The sequence below is a fragment of the Fukomys damarensis genome, unplaced genomic scaffold (assembly GCF_012274545.1).
Source record: "Fukomys damarensis isolate Sample0158 unplaced genomic scaffold, DMR_v1.0_HiC HiC_scaffold_6, whole genome shotgun sequence".
In the NCBI taxonomy this organism is placed as follows: Eukaryota; Metazoa; Chordata; class Mammalia; order Rodentia; family Bathyergidae; genus Fukomys; species Fukomys damarensis.
In genome coordinates this window covers 15570112-15593324 of record NW_022900918.1, presented here as the reverse complement: position 1 = coordinate 15593324, position 23213 = coordinate 15570112, and the positions used below count along the sequence as shown (strand labels likewise).

General features: G+C 38.3%; 1 pseudogene; it reads left to right on the top strand.

The window, feature by feature from the left end:
• The first annotated feature begins 17448 nt into the window (after positions 1–17448).
• LOC104861082 lies at positions 17449–20760 on the top strand (annotated as a pseudogene).
• Positions 20761–23213: the final 2453 nt, after the last annotated feature.

Below are 23213 nucleotides of genomic sequence, written 5' to 3'. Positions count from 1 at the left end.
GAAAAAAATGTGAGAGAATGAAAAGATGAAAATAAAGTGTTTGTAGATGGGGAGGGGAGGAGGGGGTGAAGGGAGGGCAGAGGTAAGGGGAAAAAAATGAGAATCAAGACTTGCCATGTAAAGGTACATGATCCCAACAATGAATGTAACTGTACTGTATCCCTAAATGTACCAATAAACTCAATTAAAAAAAAAAAACATTAGCAATGCTTACATCATGAGCTATAAGCTTGTCAACTGAAATCATATATGTAAAGAACTTAGTGTTCTCCCTGACACATCTTCATTTCTTCGAGGAGCGTACAATAATCATACAAGGATGATTAAAATAATTCCTATTCCCCATTTTCTCCATGATACTAGAAAGGAGTAGAACAATAAATGTGCAGAATATTGTGAGATAATTTAGGAGTTCTCAAATTCTGTAGTTAAAATTCTCACGTCTCAAAACAAGGGATATCACTTGGGCTTCTATCCTTTATGATACAAAGAGAAATTGGTATGGTTTGGTTTGGCAATATCTTGTAAAAACTCCTTGGCAGGTATCTTTCCCTGTGGAGTTTCACATAAGGTAGTGCTGTCTAATATATGGTTTGGAAAACTAAGAGCAGTAATTTTAGGCAAAATTTTATTTTGAAATAAAATTACACAGAAAACTAGCTAAATGTTTCATGTTAATTTAAAATGAGAACCCTTCTGTGCCACTGATTCTGATCAATTCAATGCTTAAGTTCCCATTTACGCTGACAAGCTGAGCAAGACATTTTTCTGTTCCAGGGTTATACTTGTTCTAAATAAGAGAAAGTGGTCTGTGTAATGATACGTGCATATCCGAGTTAGAAACTATTATTTTCTCTGTCTTGAAAACCCTTGATGGTATTTACATTCTAAATTAAACTGAATGCTGTATATTGATTTTAATATGTTAAGATGAAATTCAATTTCATGACTACTGCTAACATCACAGAGCATGTAGGATCAATGTGTTTGCTGATTTCCTGCTTACTACCAATATCTCCCTGAGGATTTGATACAAGATTTACAAGAATATTGTTTCAAAGTTGTATGCATAAATATGCTATCAAATAAGCTATGATGCCTTGCACATTAGGCAATGAGTGATTTGTTTGCTGCATTTTAATCAGCCTGGCCTAATTGGGGACATATTCTTTGGAGGATTCACTATAGTCAGTCTGTCTCCTGGGGCTCAGTTCCTGTCCCAGAGACCAGAGCCAGCAGGAGAAGTCTCCCTGAGGCAGGAGAATTCACCATCTCCAAAAAAGAGGAAGCACATTTCAGCTAATCTAGAGCTATGGGTGTTCAGGATATGACTGTTGAGATGGCAGAAAGCCCAATGGCCAATTAGTACCATTAAGAATAGTATGAGCATAGATCTAGCTCTTAAAGGCTTATTTGAGAAGTGGGAAGACACTGTAATGTAAATTTTTTTGGACTTGAACAGCAGTGATGGTCAAGTTTGGGTTATGTTATTTATAAGCTGGGTAATACTAACAAAATTACTTACCTGTGACTCAGTATGCTCATCTGAAAAGTGGGAAGAATAAAAATAAGTACTAAATAGAGTTGGGAGATTGATGAGGCAATACAGATAATCCTCACAGGACTTGGCACTGAAAAAGAACTCAATAAATAGTAGTCATTATTATTATTATTGTTAGATAAAACTCATATTCCAGGCATTCAAACAAAATTTTTATTGAATTCTCATTATGAGCAAGACACTGAACAGATACTTAGGGGAATGTGACTATTAATACAACATATTCCTTGTTTTGGAGAGGTTTACATTCTTGTCAGGTAGTTAGATATAGAACTATATCTGATAATAGCATGTGGTGAAGTGCCAAAAAGAGAATTATAATAAAGAACTGAATCCACAAGGTAAAAAGATTACTTCCTACTCGGGAAGATGAGGAAGCTCTCTTGGCTTTGAGCCCTGAAGAATGGATGTGATTTTAATATGAGTGAGTTGAATTTATAGAGGAGTAAAGATGTGGAAGTGATAATGTGAGCAATGTCTAGCCACGCTGTTTGTTGGGAGGCAATTAAAGAAAAAGAAGTTTGCAAATATGTTGGAGAAAGACAGTAGAGACCACCCTGGTGTTTATTTGATTTGAAATGGGATGTCATCAACATGCCTTCCACCAAAGAACAGGCTGATATGAGCTGTGTAGCTGGAAAAGTAGACAGGCAACTAACCATCATCAAGAGCATGCTTAGCACTATTTGAAAAGATTTACCTGCATCAGTCCACTTAGTCTCCATAGAGGTGAATACTTTTTCTTCTGCCAGTTTATAGATGAAGAATCAAAAACCTAGAGAGTTTAAAGTAATTATCCAAGAGTACACAGTAGTCAGGAACTGGCAGAGGTAAGACTGGAATCCAGGGAGCCTGGCTGGAGCACCAGACCCTGACCTGAGTCTCCAGCTCCAGAAGGTGAGAGTGGAGTGAAGAGCTGGCCATTCTCAGAAGGCAAGTGAGACAGAGAAAAAGCCTGAGGTTTTCTGACTGAAGTGCAATCTAGATGCAGGGAGACAGCTATGAGGATTAGGACCAGGACAGTACTGATAGGACCGAGGGATTTGTTTTATGCAATGAATAGAGAAAGTGCATACAAGTGTAGCTGACTTTGTCTCTGTAAGGAGCACATTTAGCCATTTGTGGTCTAAAGGAGAATGGCATGCACTGATCCAAAAGCATGAATGTTGCCATCTCACAGATTCTTGGGTGACTTGGGGCATTGTTAGTTTAATTGTCTACAAAAGAAAAGATCTGTAGGGTTACTTTGGATGAGAGGAGATGTGGATTGTTTATGAAAGTGGCTGGTATGTTGGGGCCTCTCAATGAGCATGAACTTCCTTTCCTGATGCAATGGTCAGTGAACGTGTACGAGAGGAAGGGTGAGAGGAAGAAGGAAGATGCCACTGCAGGGGATCGGTTCTACTCTTCTGGTTTGAGACAGGAAGTAGCTCTGTTTTTAAAATTCATCAAGGGATTGCAAAAAAGGGTAGAGTTAAGAAGGAGAGACTGAGGTTGGAGTCAGCCCCGTGTGATTGTAGATTTCCCTCTTCTGGGAAGGTGGTAGAAAGGAAGAGAATGGAAGGTATTGGAAAGAAAGCAAAGCTTCATTTGTCCCATAATGGGGCTGACATTATATTAGGACTTAATATGAGGTTATTTTAAATAAGTTTGTGATGTCTGTGTATGAAATTCCTTTATAAATGACCAGCTATCACCTGTGAGCTGTTTTTGGCCTCATAGCACAATATGACTTTTGTGATTTATTTTGTATATAAATTTAAAATTTAGAAAGGGGTCAATAGATTTTAAACCCTTTTGAGAGAAGTTGTGGAGCCTCCTTCAGCAAAGGAAGATCCTTTCTTATTATACTTTGTTGCTGAATTAATTGATCATTTTAATTACTAGATTTGGGAAGCTAAAGCAGGAACCAGGGAAAGGGGGGTCACAGAAATTGACCTAGATATACTCTACAGTTACATCACAGGAAAATGGTACAACTCATAAAAGATCCAAACCTACAAACTGTTCCTGGCACTGCTGAGCTGGCTAATGCATGGAGATGAGAGAAGAGAAATTGTTGCTTGAAAGTAGAGACAATCATGAACTTTCTAAAAATTGGTGTAAAGCAGAAGAAATTTCCTTAGTGGGGGAAACCTGAATAATGCTTATAGGGAATCCTTTACTTACCAAGTAAAAGACTCTAAAGACCACTCACAAAGACCACTTAGGAATGTTGTAAAGGGCTTGCTGAATTACCTAGAGGCCTTCAAGAGACTAAAGAGAAGTTTTTTTTAATGCCCTGAGATTCCTCAGATTGTAAAGCAGCAGAATATCTTACCTCAGACTCCACTGGGTGGATAATTTGCCTCCAGACCCAGTTACTGCCCTGTAAACTTCCCTTGATGCACCCCATTCCAAGCCCAGACTTCTTCACTCTTGACTGCTTTTCCTAGACAACCTATGCTACACAGATATGGTTTGACATTAGATCTGAAGCCACAAACCATAGGGCTATGTGTCTTCAGATGATGACCTGGGTCAGCATTATGGTGAGGGTGTTGGGGTCATTCGACAAGAGTAGTTCTCAAAGTATGGCCCGAGAAGCTCTGGTCCCTGAGACACTTTTCTTTTCTTTTCTTTTCTTTTCTTTTCTTTTCTTTTCTTTTCTCTTTTCTTTTCTTTCCTTCCTTCCTTCCTTCCTTCCTTCCTTCCTTCCTTCCTTCCTTTCCTTCTTTTTCTTTCTCTCTTTCTTTCTTTTTGCTTTTTTGCACCAGGGATCAAACTTGGGACCTTGCGCTTGTGAGGCAGGCTGAGGAACCACTGAGTTAAATCCCCAGCTCATCTGAAACACTTTTCTAGGATCCCCAAGGTCTCCCTGTTCCAGATGTGTGCCAGTGTGAAGCCTATTTTCTTTATATACTTCAATCAAAAGGACATCCTTCAACTTATTGAATGCAGGTGCAGATACAGCAATCCAAATATCTTTTTTTGTTTGGTTTGGTTTTTATTTTTTTGAGACAGGGTCTCACTATGTAGTTGAGATTGACCTGGAACTCACTATGTAGTCCAGGTTGGTCTCGAACTCACAGCGATCCTCCTGCTTCAACCTCCCAAGTGCTGGGATTATAGGCATGCACCAGCACTCCCAGCTTCCCACACTACTTGTAAAAGAGGTTTTCTTCCAGTGAAGTTTTTTGGCTCTTTTGTTGAAAATAAGATGGGTGATTGTATTTGGAGTTGTTCCTGTATCTTCTGTTCTGTTCCACTAATCCTCGAGGATGTTGTTGTAGTTGTTATTGTTGTTTCTTTTTAAGCTAGGCCTCTATAGAATGAAAAGATGAAAATAAAGTGTTTGTAGATGGGGAGGGAAGGAGGGGGTGAAGGGAAGGCAGAGGTAAGGGGAAAAAATGAGAATCAAGACTTGTCATGTAGAGGTACAAGATCCCAACAATGAATGTAACTGTACTGTATCCCTAAAATGTACCAATAAACTCAATTAAAGCTGAAAAAAAATAAAATATAAGCTAGACCTCTATAAAAGACTTGAAAAAGTCAGTTTTCACAAGTTGTTTAGCAAATAGACTTTTAAAAAATAATATAATTTAAGCAAATGTAATAGATTCATTTTGTAATAAGTGAATTGAAATATTTTAAAGTCTTCAATTTTAAGTGCAAATAAGGCAAATATTAATAGGAACAACCATGAAAAACAAAACTAAACTAAAGCTCTTCGATATCCTCACATAATGGCATCCTCAAAAAGTTTGAGATCTGCTCTTCTAAAGGGCTATGATCTATTAATTTCTTTTGCTCTGGCTACCATTTCAACATGGTTAATGGGATAAGATTGCTCAGATAACCTAAGTTACAGAGAACTGCCAATCCAAGTGATGACAAGCTTCACTCTGTCCAGCTACAGAATGGACCATCTTTTGACAAATACCTACAATAGCATTCTCCATACTTTTAGAATCACCAAAAAGGATTAAAAACATTACCACAATTCACATAAACTGCCATAAATCTCAGCCTCTAATGACTACTGGAATTACAGCCACTCACCTCACTCTGGACTAGTCTGGTTTATTGTGGGATTTGGTATAGTGAGGACACAAGTGTTAACTACAAAACCAGCCTTTCATTTCCTTCTAGAATAAAGATCCCCAAGTACTTATTCTTCAGCCCCACCCCACCAGTTTGCTGATGTGCTATTTCCTAATGTGAATCCAGGAAGCCTCCATCTTAGATAAGCACCCCAAGTGATAGGTTGTCCTCTTAGTTTGGAAACTAAGAGTATTTTGCTTGGGCCAGAACTCTCAAGTTCACTTACTCTAATTAACCACTTTTAATCATAACAGAAACGGCAGTCTTTGCACATTTTTCATGCGTCAGAGATATTTTTAATTTTCCCTTCTTACTTTCTCATTTAAGCTTCTGAAATATTGGTATACATTAGGGAAAGTTGTGTTGCCTCAGGTTTTAGGAATTCTCCATTGGATTTCATGGCTTCTAGTGAAAGATTACCTTTGCATTTTGTTTGAAAGGGAGTCAGATCATTTTGCTACAAAACAAAACATAATTTAAGAGTGCAGTTAAGTAATAAAATAGTATCAACAACAAGATAATCAAAGTAGTGGTCATCAGGGTTGCGCCTCTACAAAATAGGTGAATCTGTAGCTCTACAAGAGCCGGAAGACAGAAGGATAGATGGAAAGATCTGGGCAAACAAATGCCTCTAAATGGTTCTCAGAACAACTCTGATGGCTTCGTCCTGTAATCTTCCACTCTTTTTTGGGTTTTTTTTGTTTGTTTTTGTTTTTAATAATCCATCCCTTTGAAAAGGCAAGGGATATCAGCTTATACTGGACTAAAGATGTGATTGCATCAAGAATAAACTCTAGGTCCCTTGGGGCCTGGGATTCATAAGTGACAAAAGACTGAAAATCTTAGTGGGCTTTCTGTTTGTTTTCTTTCTTATTGTTTTGCCTTTGTTTTTCTTAGTGTATGTATTGTTATGAGAGGAATAGAGAGCAAAGCAGAGCAAGCATCCATAAATGTGCCAGGGTAGACGAGTTATCTTCAAAAGCCTGGGCACAGTGGTGATAATAAAGGCCTTTGATTTGTTTTAAATTATTTATGCTTTGCTCATTTTTTAAGTAGGCATCTAATTTATAATAGAAGCAGAGACCTGAGAAGGAGACCATCCATTCCTCTCTCCGTGTCAGCGAAGGATTGCTTGCTGCAGAACGTTTTGGAGTGCTTCGTCTTGCAGACACTCTGTCTAAGTCTGTTCCACAAGGAGCCTAATGTACGAGAGGTACTTGATCAACGTGCCGCACCACGAGAACAGCAGCTATATTAATAGCGCAAGTAGGCAGAATCCTGTTGGTAGGACTTTACCGCTCACTCTGGAAGACAACCTCACATTCGTATTGACTTCCTCTGGCAAAGTATTTCCTAAGACCCTTGCTAAAGTTCCCTCCTACTCCCCATTATGCCATTACTAGGAGTTAGGGCTTTTGTCTGTTGTTGATGGAGAGGTGGGGATGCCATTGTTCGTTCCTAAGTGCTCCTGGAAAGTGCTGACTCGACAGCACAGGAGACAGAGGGTTTTATACATCCCCAGAGAGGCAGAGCCAAAGCAATGGCACAGGAGTTTCCAGATTGGCTTGCCCACAGATTTCGAACCTGCTTTGTAATGCTTAATTTTTTGTCTTTTTTTTTCTTCCCCCTGGTACCAGGGATTGAGCTCGTGACTATGTGCTTGCAGGCAGGCGGCCCAGCCCTTTAAAGCGTACTTCTTGATTTTTACTCTTAGGGCCTGGAGAGGAGACTTGCACTGGATAGTAAGATGGTTCAGCTAGAAAAGCCCAGATTAATTTCTTCGAACCAAAGGACATCCAGAAAGGACTATCTTGGTTGCCTATGTCCTCTTGAACAGCTCCCTGAAACTCGCTACTGACTGCTCCCAAATGCTCATCTGATTTTTTAAAGTACCATCTTAAAGTTTGATGTTTTTAACCTCTTAAATTGGAACTAAAATGGACGTATATTAATTGTGGAAATACCTTTTGGTGATATGGACCAAAGAATAATTTATAGAAGCATTTTCTCAGATTGCTGCCTTCTTCCTTCTTACCTGCTACCTGCCTGTGTGAGAATGAGGAAGAGCTACTGGAATCAACTCAAGATTTATTACAGGAACTTCTCTGAGACAAGGAACTAAGCATGACAGAAATTCTATCTAATCATGGTGAATTCCCTTGGAAACTATCTTTTGGAAAATTCAGAATCTTTAGCTTTATTCCAGTCTCTACACAATTTGAAACAAGCTTCCTGGTTAGAATAATAGTGCTAAATTTAAAAGATAAACAATTATTGCAAATATACAGTCTTAGAAACCATTAAATTTGTTCCTTAAGCAGGTTTATTACTTTTCTGCATACTTGCATAAAAATTTGTCTTCTACAAATTTGACATAAAATAGCCAGAATCAGATTTATTCATCTTATCAATACCATTATTTTGTACTGTCAGATATTAAGAGTATTATCTAGGTAGCAAACTCTCCTCCCCCATCCCCACCAGCTCTCCAATGTTGAGCAATTATTTTGTTTGCTGAAAAATAAGCTTAGTCTTATATCAAAGGCTCTGTTGCACCTATAGTAATTTAGAATTCAAATGTGGCTAATTTGTAAAACAACCACATATCACCGTTCACAGCAGGAGTCGGGCACTTAATACAAACTCCAGTCAACACAGTTATTTCTTTTCTTGGGCCTTTTGCTTTCAGAAAAAAAGCTCTAACTAATACTAAAGAACAATTACCTTCTCTAGCCTCTGAAATCTCCAGCGTTAAAAACACCAGAATAGTATCACGACATTTGGATTTCATGTGGTAGTTTCTCAGAACTGGCCAGAATACCACCTGCAATTTGGTTTGTGACTGGACCAACCAAAAGTCTTTTCTTATATATCACTGTGTTCCGGATAAAAATCACCAAAAGATGGAGTATGACTCAGTTTTGGTTGTGGACTTGCCCCCTGGCCCGAGGAACAAGAATAGGTCAGAGAGCACAAGAAGACTATGATTCATAGCTAAACCAGGGCAACAAGGTGGAGGTGAGCGTAAGTAGATGTGCTCAGTGTGTCTCTACTTTTAATTTACTACTATTGTTCCAAGCAGGTGATGTGAGAAAGAAAGGGGAGTGGGGAGAGGAGGAGAAGAAGAAGGAAGAGGAGAAGGAGGACGAGAGAGAAGGAGAAGGAGAAAGAAGGAGAAGAGGGAGAAGAAGTAAGAAGTACAAAGAGAAAATAGTTTAAAGAATATAGCTAGATGCCAGGCTGTCAAAAACCACACATCTACACTTTACCACACGTAGGACTTTCACCTCTGGTTTCAATGTGTTAGTCTCTGTCTCCTTAAAAAAAACTATCTATCATCTATCTATCTATCCATCTATCTATCTATCTATCTATCTATCATCTATCTATCTATCATCTATCTATCTATCTATTATCTATCTATCTATCATCTATCTATCATCTATCTATCATCTATCTATCTATCTATCATCTATCTATCTATCTATCATCTATCTATCTATTATCTATCTATCTATCATCTATCTATCTACCTATTATCTATCTATCTATCTATCTATCTATCTATCTATCTATCTATATGCTCTAATTAGTGATCTAACATATCTGAAATGCAGTGGGACTTATATATACCTTGTGGCTTCAGCCCAAAGTTGCATAAGGTTTTTGACAACTGCTTTACATTATATTTTGTGAGTGCAAAGTCAGCTGAAGCCCCTAGGTCTTTTTCACATGAAATATAGTTAAGCAAGCTTTTCCTAGCATCCTTGTATGTCCGCAGCTGATTTTCTAATTTCAGTGCAGAATTTTACATTCGTCCTTACTAAGTTAAATTATTAGTTAAATCGCCTTTTTAAAATCTTGATTCTGTCATCTAGTAATGATGTCTCTGTCTCTGAGCATATGCTCATGTATATTTCTCTATAGAGTGTCACTTTAGAGAGGGCAGAGACAGAGATACCCTTTTTATTTCCCTCTATACTTACCATTTTCTAACTGTGTGAACTTTGACAAGTTTTATAGTATTTTTGTGACTTGGTTTTTTTCATTTATAAATTAGGGATAAAACTTCCAGCCTTATACAGTTTTGTTTTTTTCTCTGAGAAGAATAAATTTATTTATTCATGAGAAAAGCTAAAAGCATTCAATGTGCATTGGCTAATATACTGTTACTGTGTACATCTGACTAGCTGATGAAAATCTATATAGGACTCTCTGGAAGGCCCTTTCCTTCCACATCTACGTCACCTGTGTATCTGTGACAAGTACTGGCAGATTTCCTCTGCTATGCCAAGACAAATGTAAAGCCAATGTTAGTAACTAGCCAAGTCATTAATGTTTTTCTGTGTCGTTTTTAATAGCATACTGTCCTGCATACCTTCTTCCATTCAAGGAAGACACTCCAAAGGCTTATTGAAGGGTTGAGTGCTTTGGACACAAATGTCAAAGGCTCTGCTTCCAGTCCTTGCTCTTTAGCTCTGAGCTAATTGATCAGAAGTCTGTCATTTAACCTCTCTGTCTCCACATCTCATTTTCCTCTGACGAAAACACAGGGAGTGGTTGATAGGATTTAACTTCCTTTAAAGTCCAGGTTACTACAATGTGGGAAAAAGTTTTGACCAGCTGCTCCTGAGACAAAGGACTATTATCTAGAATATATAAAGAATTCAAAACAATCAGCCCCCCCAAATATAAAGGACCCGATTCAAAAATGGGCATCTGAAATGAACAGACATTTCTCAGACAAAGAAGTAAAAGCAGCAAGTAAATATATGACAAAATGCTCCACATCACTGGTCATTCGAGAGATGCAGATGAAAATAACACTGAGATTCCACCTCACCCCACAAAGAATGGCTTCTATCAAGAAATCACACAATAACAAATGTTGGCAGGGTTGTGGGGAGAAAGGAACCCTTCTCCATTGTTGGTGGGAGTGCAGACTGGTGCAACCACTATGGAAATCAATACGGAGATACCTCAAAGAGCTTGGACGGGAGGTACCATTTGACCCAGCCATCCCTCTGCTGGGTATCTTTTCAAAACAATTAAAAGAATCATATCACAGACATATATGTGCACCTATGTTTATATCAGCACAGTTTGTAATAGCTAAAACTTGGAAACAGCCCATTTGCCCATCAGTTGGAAAGTGGATAAAGAAGATGTGGTTTTTCTATAAAATGGAATATTACTCAGCCATAGAGAACAAGAGAATAGATTCATTCATAGGAAAATGGATACATATTGAGGATATACTCCTAAGTGAAATAAGTCAAACATGTGTAAATACCATATAGATTCTCTGGTGTGAATAAAATATAATAGTACATAAGATCCTAATGAGATAATTGACAATGTGAAATAGGAAGAAAGGTGATAAAGGTGTAGGGAAAGTGGGAAGGGTAACGGAAAGCTAATAAGGGCAAAGAAAAAAATATGGGAGGATGAAAAAGTGTAAGTGAAGTATTTGTGGGGGGTAGAGGGGGGATGAAGGCAGGGTGGGAACAAGGGGAAAAAATGAGAACCAAGACCTGTCATGTAAAGGTACAAGATCCCAATGATGAATGTAACTGTACTGTATACCTAAAATGTACCAATAAACTCAATGAGGAAAAAAATAAAATAAAGTCCAGGATACTTTTGAAATCCTTCATTCCTTACACTTAGCATCGCATGGTTTTTAAAAATTCACCGGGGCTCTGTGTCCCTGAGCAACAGCACTGCCTGGTATTCTAGGCATGTTTGCCATCACATGTTTCACTTTGTGGGCCACTGGGCCTCCTCTGGTTTGGGGAGTAGGAGTTTATATTGCACCTCCAAACAGCAACACTAGGGAGCCAAGGGTGTTGTGAACCCTTTAAATCGAAGTTGCATGATTAAACTCTGTCCCACCTTTTCTGGATCAATATTTCTGGGGATTCCAACTAGAAATTGCTAATTGAATAAACTCCCCAGGAGAGTAGTATGCACCTCAAAGTTTGAAAAACTTTTAACCTAGGAAATTCACAAATGCTTGTCAGATGAGCTCCTTCTGTTTATAAAGAGGATGCTTACCAGATGAGTTATTAGGAAATGAATGTGGTCACTTTTATTTTTTATCTGCCTGCACATAGACACATAGAGTTGGTAATGCATAAGCATCTCTCACTGCTCAGACGCTTCAATCTCTGACGTCTTCTGCAAAGGCACTCAAACCGCAGAATCTACTCATAAATTACTACTGGAAAACACTTTTAAAAATAGTCAGAGATGAACTTTCCCATCAGGGATTTCCCAAGTCACTTCAGCATTAGAAAATAGATGATCTTTTTTCCTCTGGCCCCTGATAATGCATTAAAGGCCCCACAACTAAAGCAAAGCCATTTCTTCTCAAACCTCAGCAAAAGCACTCACAAGGAACCACACAAGATGCTCATATACTGTGCATAGAAGAGGAACACAGAAGGAGTGAAATACAGGACACTCTCCTCAGAAAAAGCTGGTGCTGCAGTCTGAAAAGCATTAAGCAAATATTATAATGTCATCAAAAGCTATGAGTTTTAAAACTGGTGCAGCTTACTCCAGCCTCATTTCACCACTCTGATTATCATTATCCTCAAGTGTTATAACCCTATTCTCTTATCAGGATGCTAAGTGAGCTAGCAAATAGCTTTCAAGAGCTACAAATGCTAAGTGCTACTATTCCTTTGAGCTCATTTTGCAAAGAGATGTGGTACTCCCCAGTTGTCAAAATGACATTTCTGTTCACACTGAATTTCATTTAAAAGTTAGCTTAGTAAAGCTTTGGGGACCTCTTTAAGGTGTAGGAGGATAAAAATATTTGTATGAGGTTCTTAATGCAGTCTTCTGCCTAAGGTTCATAAAACTAGGTGAGTACCAACGAAAAAAGTCTGAACTCAGGACACTTTATTTTTTGAATCATGCTGGTCTTGACCAAGTCCTGAATGCCTACTGTCAAGGTGAACTTTGTACTGTCTACTCAAATTCTCTTTGTTTGCTAATATGTAGTCATGCTGCTGATGGATAAAAGAAAAAGGAGATTTTGTTGAGGACATCTGCACAGTGGAATGCTATCAACTGTATATGTTGACTTGTGTAGAGTTGAAATAACTAGAGGGATTGCCTAGTTTTAATTATTAATTTAGTTTTTAGAATAAATATTTGGTTTTATTGCTTTCAAGTAGTTGTAATTGATATATTTAACACTTAGGCATACTTTAATGAACAGATGTTAGATTTTTATCATGCTTCCTTCACTTGAAAAAGCTGTTTGAGTTTTAAAAAGGCTTTTGTACTCTCTGGTCCTGTTTATACTATGACTTTTGTTATCAAACATTTTATTCATTATTAAAATAAAAGTAAATTTAACCCCATGTATAATTATAAAGTTTCATAAAACTGGAGGAAATTTTTGAGAAAAAGTTGTGGAGATTTCTGAGATATACTGTCTGTCCATAAATAAATGCTATCACAATAAACTATTATGGATACTGTGCCAAAATATTTGGATTTAGAGTCTTAAAAGGTTCAGAGCTGGAAAGATGCTTAGGAATCCAATAGATGAATTTTTCCTTCACAAATGAGAAAGGAGAGATTCAGAAGCATAAATCTAAATATGCAAAGCGTAACAATCAGGTTTCAAGTGACAAAGTCACAACTGAAACTAGAGGAATATATTGCCCATCATCAAAAGGGACTGCAGGGAATGGCCACCTCCAGACCTAGTGGAATCCAAGTCTGCAAATACTTGTCACCCAAATATGCTTCTTTCTGGGTGTCTATCAGGCCTATCTTCCTCTGGGTTGGCGTTTATGTGACAAAGATGGAAAACAACAACTTCCTGTTTAGGCCATCATTTCTATTCATAATCCCAATGAAAAGGGAGTGCTTGTTTCCTAGGAGTTCCAGCAAAATCCTGTGGAAGCCATCAATTGGGTCAAAGGTTATTCACCATTGAGCCAATCCCTGTGACCAGAGAGGTGTGATTTGCACTCAAGTGCTGCAGGTTTACAGTCCAGTCAGGTGTGTGCATGGGGAAGAAAAAAAAGAAACATGCAGAAAAGCACATGTATCCACTACCCATCAGTTAGACAGTGACAAAATCACTAATGAAGCTAGAGTTCCTCGCTCCTGGTATAGAATTTCCTTACATAAAGTTAGGCTTTGCTTTAACTTTAGAGCCCATTTGATTACCATTTCTTTTTGGCATAATTTAGGACTAATACAGGAGGAAATTTTTAAGTAATGTCCTCAGATGTCTGACAATATTTTTTACTTTTATTTTTAAACCTTCAAAGTCCATCTTTCTCTGTGTCCTGCATAAATATATGCTCCTTTATAGATGGGATTTCTCCTGGGAGAGATGTTCAAGAGATTCTCAATGTCTCTTTTTTTCACTTTCCAACATATGGTCCAACATGTGGCCAAAGAAATGCTGAGGGTGTCTGGTTCCTCCACTCTTGCCAGCTGCCTAAAGTAGGGGAAACATTAATATATGTCCCAAGTGACCCAAACCTTTAGAACCTTTTAACTGTTCTTCCAACAGCCTCATACAAAAGAGTCTACATTTGCCCTAAATGGGGCTTCTTTGAAAAGGGCCACCTCCTGATCTTGCTGGTTTTCCCTGAGGCTGGCACACAGTCTATTCACCAAGAGTAAAAGGGAATAAGTGCACTCCATCAGCCTCCTTCCCTTTTGTATCCAATATAAGTGGTGTTATAATATTGATATGATCAAGAGTAATGAGCCATTAATTCTAATTCAAAAAAATGAGGTAACTGAACATGATCTTTTATGGTGCATTGATCTGATATGCCAGATGAAGGGAAGGTTACATTTCCTCTTGGAAATATGCCTGCTCTTCACAAGCAATTTTAAAATGCTCCCCATATGGATGGGTTCTTCTGCATGCCAAAAATAAAGCTAATAGAAGGAGACAAATATAATGTCTATGGAGAAAATATGACTATCTTGTAACATTTTTTCATCCTTCTTTCTCTAAGGCTTGAACCTGGTGACAGGGCATTTTGTGCTTTGGCGGCCAAGCACTGATTTCTTAATGAATGCAAGTATATGCAAAGGTCAGGAAGTGTGTACATATGTTATCTCTTCCACCACATGTAAAATAGTGAACAGCAGGAGAATTGAGTTTTAATTAGTGGCTATAACTAGTATTTAAGGGGCTTCACATGCCTGTGACTTAGGGTGGAGATTACAATAAAAACATTTTATTCTGTCATATATAAAAGATAACTTACTATGCCAATTTGAGACTACAAAAAATCTCCAGATATATGTTCAGATTATCTGGATGCATTTTAAGAAAACTTAGGGAGTACTTTCCATAAAAACTTGGCTTTTCTTTGAAGGAACACATCTGCAATATATTTTATCACTAGAAAACAATTCTGCATTCTTAGAAATAAACAAACATAATGTAAACATAGGTTTCAATTTAGAGATACTGGTTCTAGTGATCAGTATAAGCAGAATGTCAAATATATGTGGTATAATAAAAAATACAGTGCTTAAATTTTTTTTGAAAAATTATCATGGTATAAGATACATTGCCATTAATATCCCTAAAAATACTCTCACTTACTTGAAACATATTTTTCTCATCATTTCCCCTAGTTTCTAAGCAATTCAGGAAGTCTCTTTCATGAGTGTCTTTAGTTGCACTGTGGTGGCTGTCTCCACGTCCTGAATCAATTTAAAACTTTTCAAGATCATTTTGACATAGGGAAGAGGCAGAAGTTGCAGAGGGCTAGATCTGATTAATAAAGTGGATGAGAACACTGTAATGTCTTTACAAGCTTCCTTTCAGTTGGATGACACCTGTCAGCAGCATTCACCATATTATTGTTTTTCATGCCAAATAAAGGCATAAAAGTAGACTTCCAGAACTGCTTCAGAAAGTGGCAAGAAAAAACGGGATAAGTGTGTTTGAAGTGGGGAGTGTAATTTAAGGCGTGATTAAGGGAAACACATCTTTTACTGCAATATTTTTTTTTCATTTAAATGTTTACTATTTATTTTGAGCATCCCTTGTAATTTTATTTAAACCAGGTTAAATGATAGTCACATTTTGGTCTCTAGGGCATTTTGAAAAACCTGCTATTACAGAACTTTGAATGCCAACTTGAAGATGCATATTAACGATATATATGGAGATCTATGACAGAGTCTTGACTGTGAGGGCATCACCGAGGCATGTTTACCCTTATATCCTAGAAGACCAACTGAAGAACTGAATGGTGATGAACACAGGAAAGGAATTTAGTCTCTGCATGAACACACTGGGAAGAAAAAATAACATACTTGTGGCTGAAAATCTGTCTGAATGGCTAACAGTTTGAGTGTTATATAGCAAGGATCTGGGCTTCCTTAGTTGACAATCTTGTTCGTTGAACATTTTCTCAGGATCAGCTAGGCAAGGCATCGTCACATAAGAAAATAATTGCTGTAGGAGGGGCGGTAGTTTCCACTCTTAGGATCATAGGACATCAGGAGAGACTGACTGAGTAAAAAGGGAAGAGTTAAAAGTCTAATACGAAATTAATTAGGTCTTTTGATTTAGGGTAATGGTTGGAGACCTCTGGTCCCTGTCGCAGTAGTTTAGAACAGGATGGAGTAAAGGTTGACAACTGACAATCTGCTAGTTAAAATGTCCCCGCAAAACTTGAAAATGCCTTAGTTACTTTTATCTTGTTGCCATCAGTTTTGAAAAGGGAAGATTACCAGATTTAGATTAACACTCTTTTTGACTGGCATTTTCATGTGCACAGTTCAGCATGAGTCTGACACAGGGTGCTTAAAAAAAAAACAGACACAGAATGAGGCAGAGGTGCCAGGCTTATGGCCTGCTGTTAGTTATCCATTAGGCATCTGCAGGCCCAAGTGAAGAGTCAGTACTTTTTAGTAAAGCAGCCTCTAAATCCCTATCACATTATGATCTGAATTGTGGTTGCCAAAATTTCTTATGTGGAAGTCCTAACTTCAGAAAGTGACTCTGTTCAGAGGCAGGATTTTTAAAGAGGTAATAGAGTTAAAATGAGGTTGCAGTATGAGTCCTGATCTAAGATGACTGGAGTCTTTTCAATAAGAGGAAAGATACAGATGTGTACAGAGGAAAGACCATGTGAATACATAGGGAGCAAGTGGCCATCCATAAACCAATGAAAGAGAGTTCAGCAGAAACTAGCCTTGCTGACCCTTGACCTTAGTCTTTAGCCTCCAATTCTGAGAAAATAAGTTTGTTTTTTAAACCATTCGGTCTGTGCCAGCTTATATGGCACTAGCAAGCAAATATATACACCAACAGAATGCGTTCAATAGAATCATAAGTCTCATAGTGATTACCTTTGGACTGATAACATTTTAAAAGAGCCAAAATTTATTATGTTATGAATGCAGAGATTGTTGGAATTATCCCTAAGAAAAGAAGAATCCAGTTTTAAATGTCAACTCTACATTTTGGAGCAAAAAAAAAAATCATTAAAATATACAAAAGAAATGAATAACCCATAAATGTTGGAAAAATAATCCTAGAGAACTAAAATAATTTTGTTTGCTTCAAATAACCAGAAACTAATGTTAGGGGAATCTAATTAAGAAAAACAAAAAAATTTCCTTCTAGTCTGGGAGTCCTCTTCTCAAAGGTGGTAGGGAAAGAAAACCAGCTTTAGGAGGCACCGGGCCCTTGCCATAAACACAACATGGCAGCATAGGGCTAGGCATAGACAGGTGTGTGTGTGTGTGTGTGTGTGTGTGTGGTGTCTCTGGGAGCAGTGCAGGCCATGCTCACTGGGTGGAGACTGGCTGTGTGTGTGGCTCAGGTCCTTGAGGCTGTCTGGCCCTTGGGCCCAGCAGTGTGGTCCCAGGCCTAGGCATCCTCAGCCAGGGGTCCCTTCCCTCAGAGGGGCTACAGCTCAGAAATGAAGAGAGGACAATTGTCAAGTGTACACCAGGAGGCGGAGATCTGTGGAATTGTGGTGAATGGAATAAAAAGAGCTTATGAAAAAAATTCACTCAGTAAAAATATGAATTCTTTCTATATTCCAGATAATAGTCCTTTGTCTGAGGAGCAGCTGGCAAAAATTTATTCCTACATTGTAGATTGTCTCTTAGTTCTGCTGATGGTTTCTTTTACAGTACAGAAGTATTTCAATAAAATGAGATCCCAGTTGTTGATTATTTCTGCTAGTTCCAGTGCTACTGAGGATTTGTTCATAAAGTCTTTTCCTATACCAATGTCTTCCAGAGTTCTGCCTAGTTTACCTTCCAGCATGTTTAGTATTTCTGTTTTAATATTTAGATCTTTAATTCACTTGGATTTTAATTTAGTGCATGGTGAAAGATAAGGGTCCAGTTTTAATCTGTGGCAGGTTGACATCCAGTTTTTCCAACACCATTTATTAAAGAGGCCATCTTTCCTCCAGTGGGGATGATCATCTCCTTTGTCAAAGATGAGGTAGCTGAGTACATCTGGATTTGTTTTTTTGTCTTCCAATCTGTTCTACTGATTCTCAGGCCTGTTTCGCCAGTACCATGGTGTTTTTATCACAGTGGCTTTGTAGTATAGTTTCAAATTGGGAATTATTATACCGCCACCATGTGTCTGTTGCCTGGGATGGCTCTTGCTATTCTAGGTCCCTTATGATTCCAAATGAAGTTTTGGATTCTTTTTTCTAGTTCTGTGAAATACAGTGTTAGAATTTCAATTGGCATTGCATTGAATCTGTACAGCAGTTTTGGTAGTATGGCCATTTTCACTATGTTAATTCTTCCTACCCAGGAGCAGGGGATGTCTTTCCATTTTTTTATATCCTCTTCAATTTCTTTTTTCAAAGTGCTATAGTTTTCAGTGTAGAGATCTTTTGCTTCTTTTGTTAGATTGATTCCTAGATACTTCATTTTTTGGGATGCTATTGTAAAAGGAATTTTTCCCTTATTTCTCTCTCCGTGAGTCTGTTATTTGTGTATAAGAAGGCTATTGATTTTTGGGTGTTGACCTTGTATCCAGATACTCTACTGAATCTGCCAATTAAGTCTAGAAGTCTTTTGGTGAAGTTTTTTGGGTCTTCAATGTAGAGTATCATATCATCAGCAAATAATAACAGTTTAACTTGTTCCTTTCCTATCTTTATTGCTTTAATTTCTTTCTCTTGTCTAATTGCTGTGGCTAATGTTTCCAGAACTATATCGAAGAGGAGTGGTGATAGTGGGCATCCTTGTTCCTGATTTTAACGTGAAGGTTTCCAGTTTTTGGCCATTTGATATGATATTGGCTGTTGATTTTTCATAGATAGCCTTTACTAAATTGAGATATAGACCATCTATTCCAATTTTTTGCAGGGTTTTTATCATGAATGGGTGTTGAATTGTGTCAAATGCTTTTTCTGCATCTATTGGGAGGGTCATATGGTTTTTGTCCTTGACTTTATTAATATATAAAGAACTCAAAACAGTGAACCCTCCCAAATATAATGACCTGATTCAAAAATGGGCATCCAAAATGAACAGACATTTCTCAGACAAAGAAATAAAAGCAGCAAGTAAATATATGAAAAAATGCTCCACATCATTGGTCATTCGAGAGATGCAGATGAAAACAACACTGAGATTCCACCTCACCCCACAAAGAATGGCTGCTATCAAGAAATCACACAATAACAAATGTTGGCAGGGTTGTGGAGAGAAAGGAACCCTTCTCCATTGTTGGTGGGAGTGAAGACTGGTGCAACCACTGTGGAAATCAATATGGAGGTACCTCAAAGAGCTTGGATGGGAGGTTGCATTTGACCCAGCCATCCCTGTTCTGGGTATCTTTCCAAAAGAACTTAAAGAATCATATCACAGTGATGTATGCGCACGCATGTTTATAGTGGCACAGTTTGTAATAGCTAAATCTTGGAAACAGCCCATTTGCCCATCCATTGGAAAGTGGATAAAGAAGATGTGGTTTTTCTATAAAATGGAATATTACTCAGCCATACAGAATGAGAAAATAGATTAATTCATAGGAAAATGGATACATATTGAAGATATACTCCTAAGTGAAATAAATAAGTCACACATGTGTAAATACCAAATAGTTTTTCTGGTGTGAATAACCTGCAATAATACAGAAGATCCTAATAAGATTACTGACATTGAGAAATGGGAAGAAAGGAGCTAAATGTGTAGGGAAGGTGGGATGGGTAGGGGAAGGGTAATAAGGGAAAAGAAAAAAATGTGAGATAATGAAAAGATGGAAATAAAGTGTTTGTAGATGGGGAGGGCAGGAGGGGGTGAAGGGAGGGCAGGGGTAATGGGAAAAAATGAGAATCAAGACTTGTCATGTAGAGGTACAAGATCCCAACAATGAGTGTAACTGTACTGTATCCCTAAAATGTACCAATAAAATCAATTAAAGCTGAAAAAATATTATGAAAATGTCATCAAAAGCTGTGGATGCTTTAAAATCTGATAGGAAAGTTTGGACCATAATAATTAGGAGTGAAGTCCCAGGGATATTCTGTGCTGTTGCTGCCCTTAAAGAAAGAGCCAAAATGTATTCCAGTGAAGTTGGTCCTTTTGTCTCCAGTATCATAGTGGTATTAATGACATTGCTAATCTTCCAGTGCCAACAATTGCAGCAATGGATGGACTCGCTTTAGGTGGTGGTCTTGAACTGGCTTTAGCGGGTGATATTCGAGTAGGAGCTTCCTGTGCAAAAATGGGCCTAGTTGAAACAAAGTGGTGGAGCGGGAACACAGCGATAATCACGTGCCATCAGAATGTCCGTGGCCAAGGAGCTTATTTTCTCAGCAGAAGTACTTGATGGTCAAGAAGCCAAAGCCTTGGGCCTGGTCAGCCTCATGCTAGAGCAGAACTGGAAGAGCGATGCTGCCTACACAAAGGCCCAGGACCTAGCAAGAGAGTTTCTACCTCAGAGACCTGTTGCTATGTGAGTGGAAAAATTAGCAATTAATCAAAGAATGGAGGATGACTTGGTAACAGGATTAGCCATAGAAGAAGCTTGTTATGCTCAGACTATTCCAATAAAAGACAGACTTGAAGACCTTCTTGCTTTTAAAGAGAAGAGGGTCCCTCACTGTAGAGAATAGAAGCTACAGAAATTCTTACAGTTAAGTGTACTTCTGGAGGTGTCTTTCAGATCTGTTTGCCTCAGCACATGGGATCTCTATGACCAAAAGCTATTCACCATGTGTGTGAAGAATACGTCTGGAGCCAATCCATCTTTATGCTGAGGTGTATCATGTCTGTTCATCCAGATGTATAAAGCTAGTAGTACATATCATCAAAAAAGATTAAAATTATGTATATGTTTTTAAACATTTCCTGCATATAAGGCTTTCCATTCTTAAATTTTTAATGTGAATAAATTATGCATTGCACACTCTAGGGAATAACACAGGTTGTATACCTACTGTGCTGTGCTAAGAAAGTAAAATTATTTCTGAATACCAAAAAGGTGAAGCCATACCAAATAAAGTTTGAAACTTATGACATAGAAACAGACACACATACACGCATATATACATAACCCAGCTGAAAAGTGAATGGATAAGATACTCTGAGTGAAAACTACCTAATATAAATAAAATTAGTGAAAAAGAAAGAAAAGAAAACAAGCTTTAATATTGAATAAGCATCACACTGTTGCTTACTGGGGTCCAGTGAAGTTCACCAAAGAGGAAATGGGAACCTTCATGCATCCACATGTGTTCTTGACTCTTGTTTCAGGAAAAGAATTACAGGATGTATCAGTGAGAGACACAGGCAGATTTGTTAGGCAGAGTTTGAAAGTAAAGAGGAGATTTCAGCTTCAGGATTAAAGAATGAGACCAGCTTTTCCAAGGTGACTCTGGGAATGCCCTTATTGCTTATCCTTGTTTCCATAAGATGACTGTGCCTGTTTGGAGTAGTCTTAGTTTTGGGGAAGCTCTGCTAGGGTCCAAGGTGACCAAGGCTGTATTTCATAGATAGAATACAGCATTTAATAAATCAGTCCTAAACATGCAGTGGTTTTTCGGTACTTATCTGAGATATTTCACAAAATTTACTATAAGTTCGTTCCAGCCACGTACTACTCTACATACCTAGAAGAATCTCCATAGATCTCACAGAGTGATTTTCCCTTTTCCCCTAAGGTTTTGGCTCACGATGCACCTCCAAATGAAAACTTCCCTGACCATTCTTTCTGCATTAGTCCCCTATTCATTCTTATCTCGCTATCCTTTTTTAATTTCTTTATAGCACACCTTTAGTTAATAGCTTCCTGTCCTCTTCCCCGACACATTTCCCTTTAACTAGAAGGTCCATGAGATCAGATACCTTGCCCATCTTTTCCAAACTATACGCGTATTATAAGCTCTCAGTATATACTCTGTTGTACTGCTCACTGACTGCTGCTCTGCATTTGACCCCAGAGTCTGATGTCTACAGGTGGCCCTGGCAAACAGCAGTAAAGAGCTCAAACAGAATGGAACTTTCAAATAACACAGCAGATGTCCTCTTTCTTCCCCCTTTCATTCTCTCGAGATTGATACCCACAATCATAGCAGGTACCCCCGCCCGTTTGCTGCTATGTATGCCAACATTCTCTGGCAACACCCCATTAGCACATCCAGAAGTGTGTTTTTTCACCTTTTAGGTGTTTCTTAATTCAATCAAGTTAACATATCACGATTAATGGACACAATGGTCTTTCTGTTCTCCCACATGGCCTTTCTCTTGGGCTGGCTCTGCTCACACCTATCAGCTTTCCTTGACATCTCTGACCTCCTGGAGTCTCTCCTGAACTTTTAGCTTTATTCACATGGCTCCATGCACTGCCCCCTCAGGGACTCTTTGCCTGGCCTCCTAGGCCTTACTTTGCAATCCGTGTGGAGGTCCCTCTGATCCCAAAACTCTTGGATTCTGCATGCTTTAAAAAGAAAAATCACATGGATAATGCCAAGGTCTGCCACCGGCACCAGCAGTCACCAAACTTCTTGTACCACAGCTGCAGGATCCCTTGAGTACCTGTGCCTGGATGGCTAAGTAAAATGAAATGTGGCCCAGAGAAACAGTTTCCTGGGGGCCCTTCTTGACCAGGGGAGCCCAGGACCTCTCTTCTCAAATAAAAGTTTTACACTTTTGCATCTTTGCACCTGAGATGGGTAAGGTCTTATTGATTCCTAGGATGCCCTAAAGGCATCTTTTTTTTCCTGTCCCTGTATAAAGTACTTAGTTTCTTTGTAATAGCACAGACTTCTTCAGCACTATACCTCCTTTGGAACATTACACACAGTTCTATCTGAAAGCCAAAAAAGATCTTCATCTGGAACTGAATCTGCTGGCACCTGTTCTTAGATTTATCAACCTCCAGAATGTGAGAAATAAATGTCTGTTGTTTGCACCAACTGGGCTATGATAATTTATTGAAGCAGTCCAAACTGGTATAATAATGCCCGATATCATAACTGAACAGCTTGTGGCTCAAAAACACTAGGTACCTTCACAGGTGAGAGAGAAAAATGTTCACCCAGGTTATAACAGGCATTGTATCAGGCTG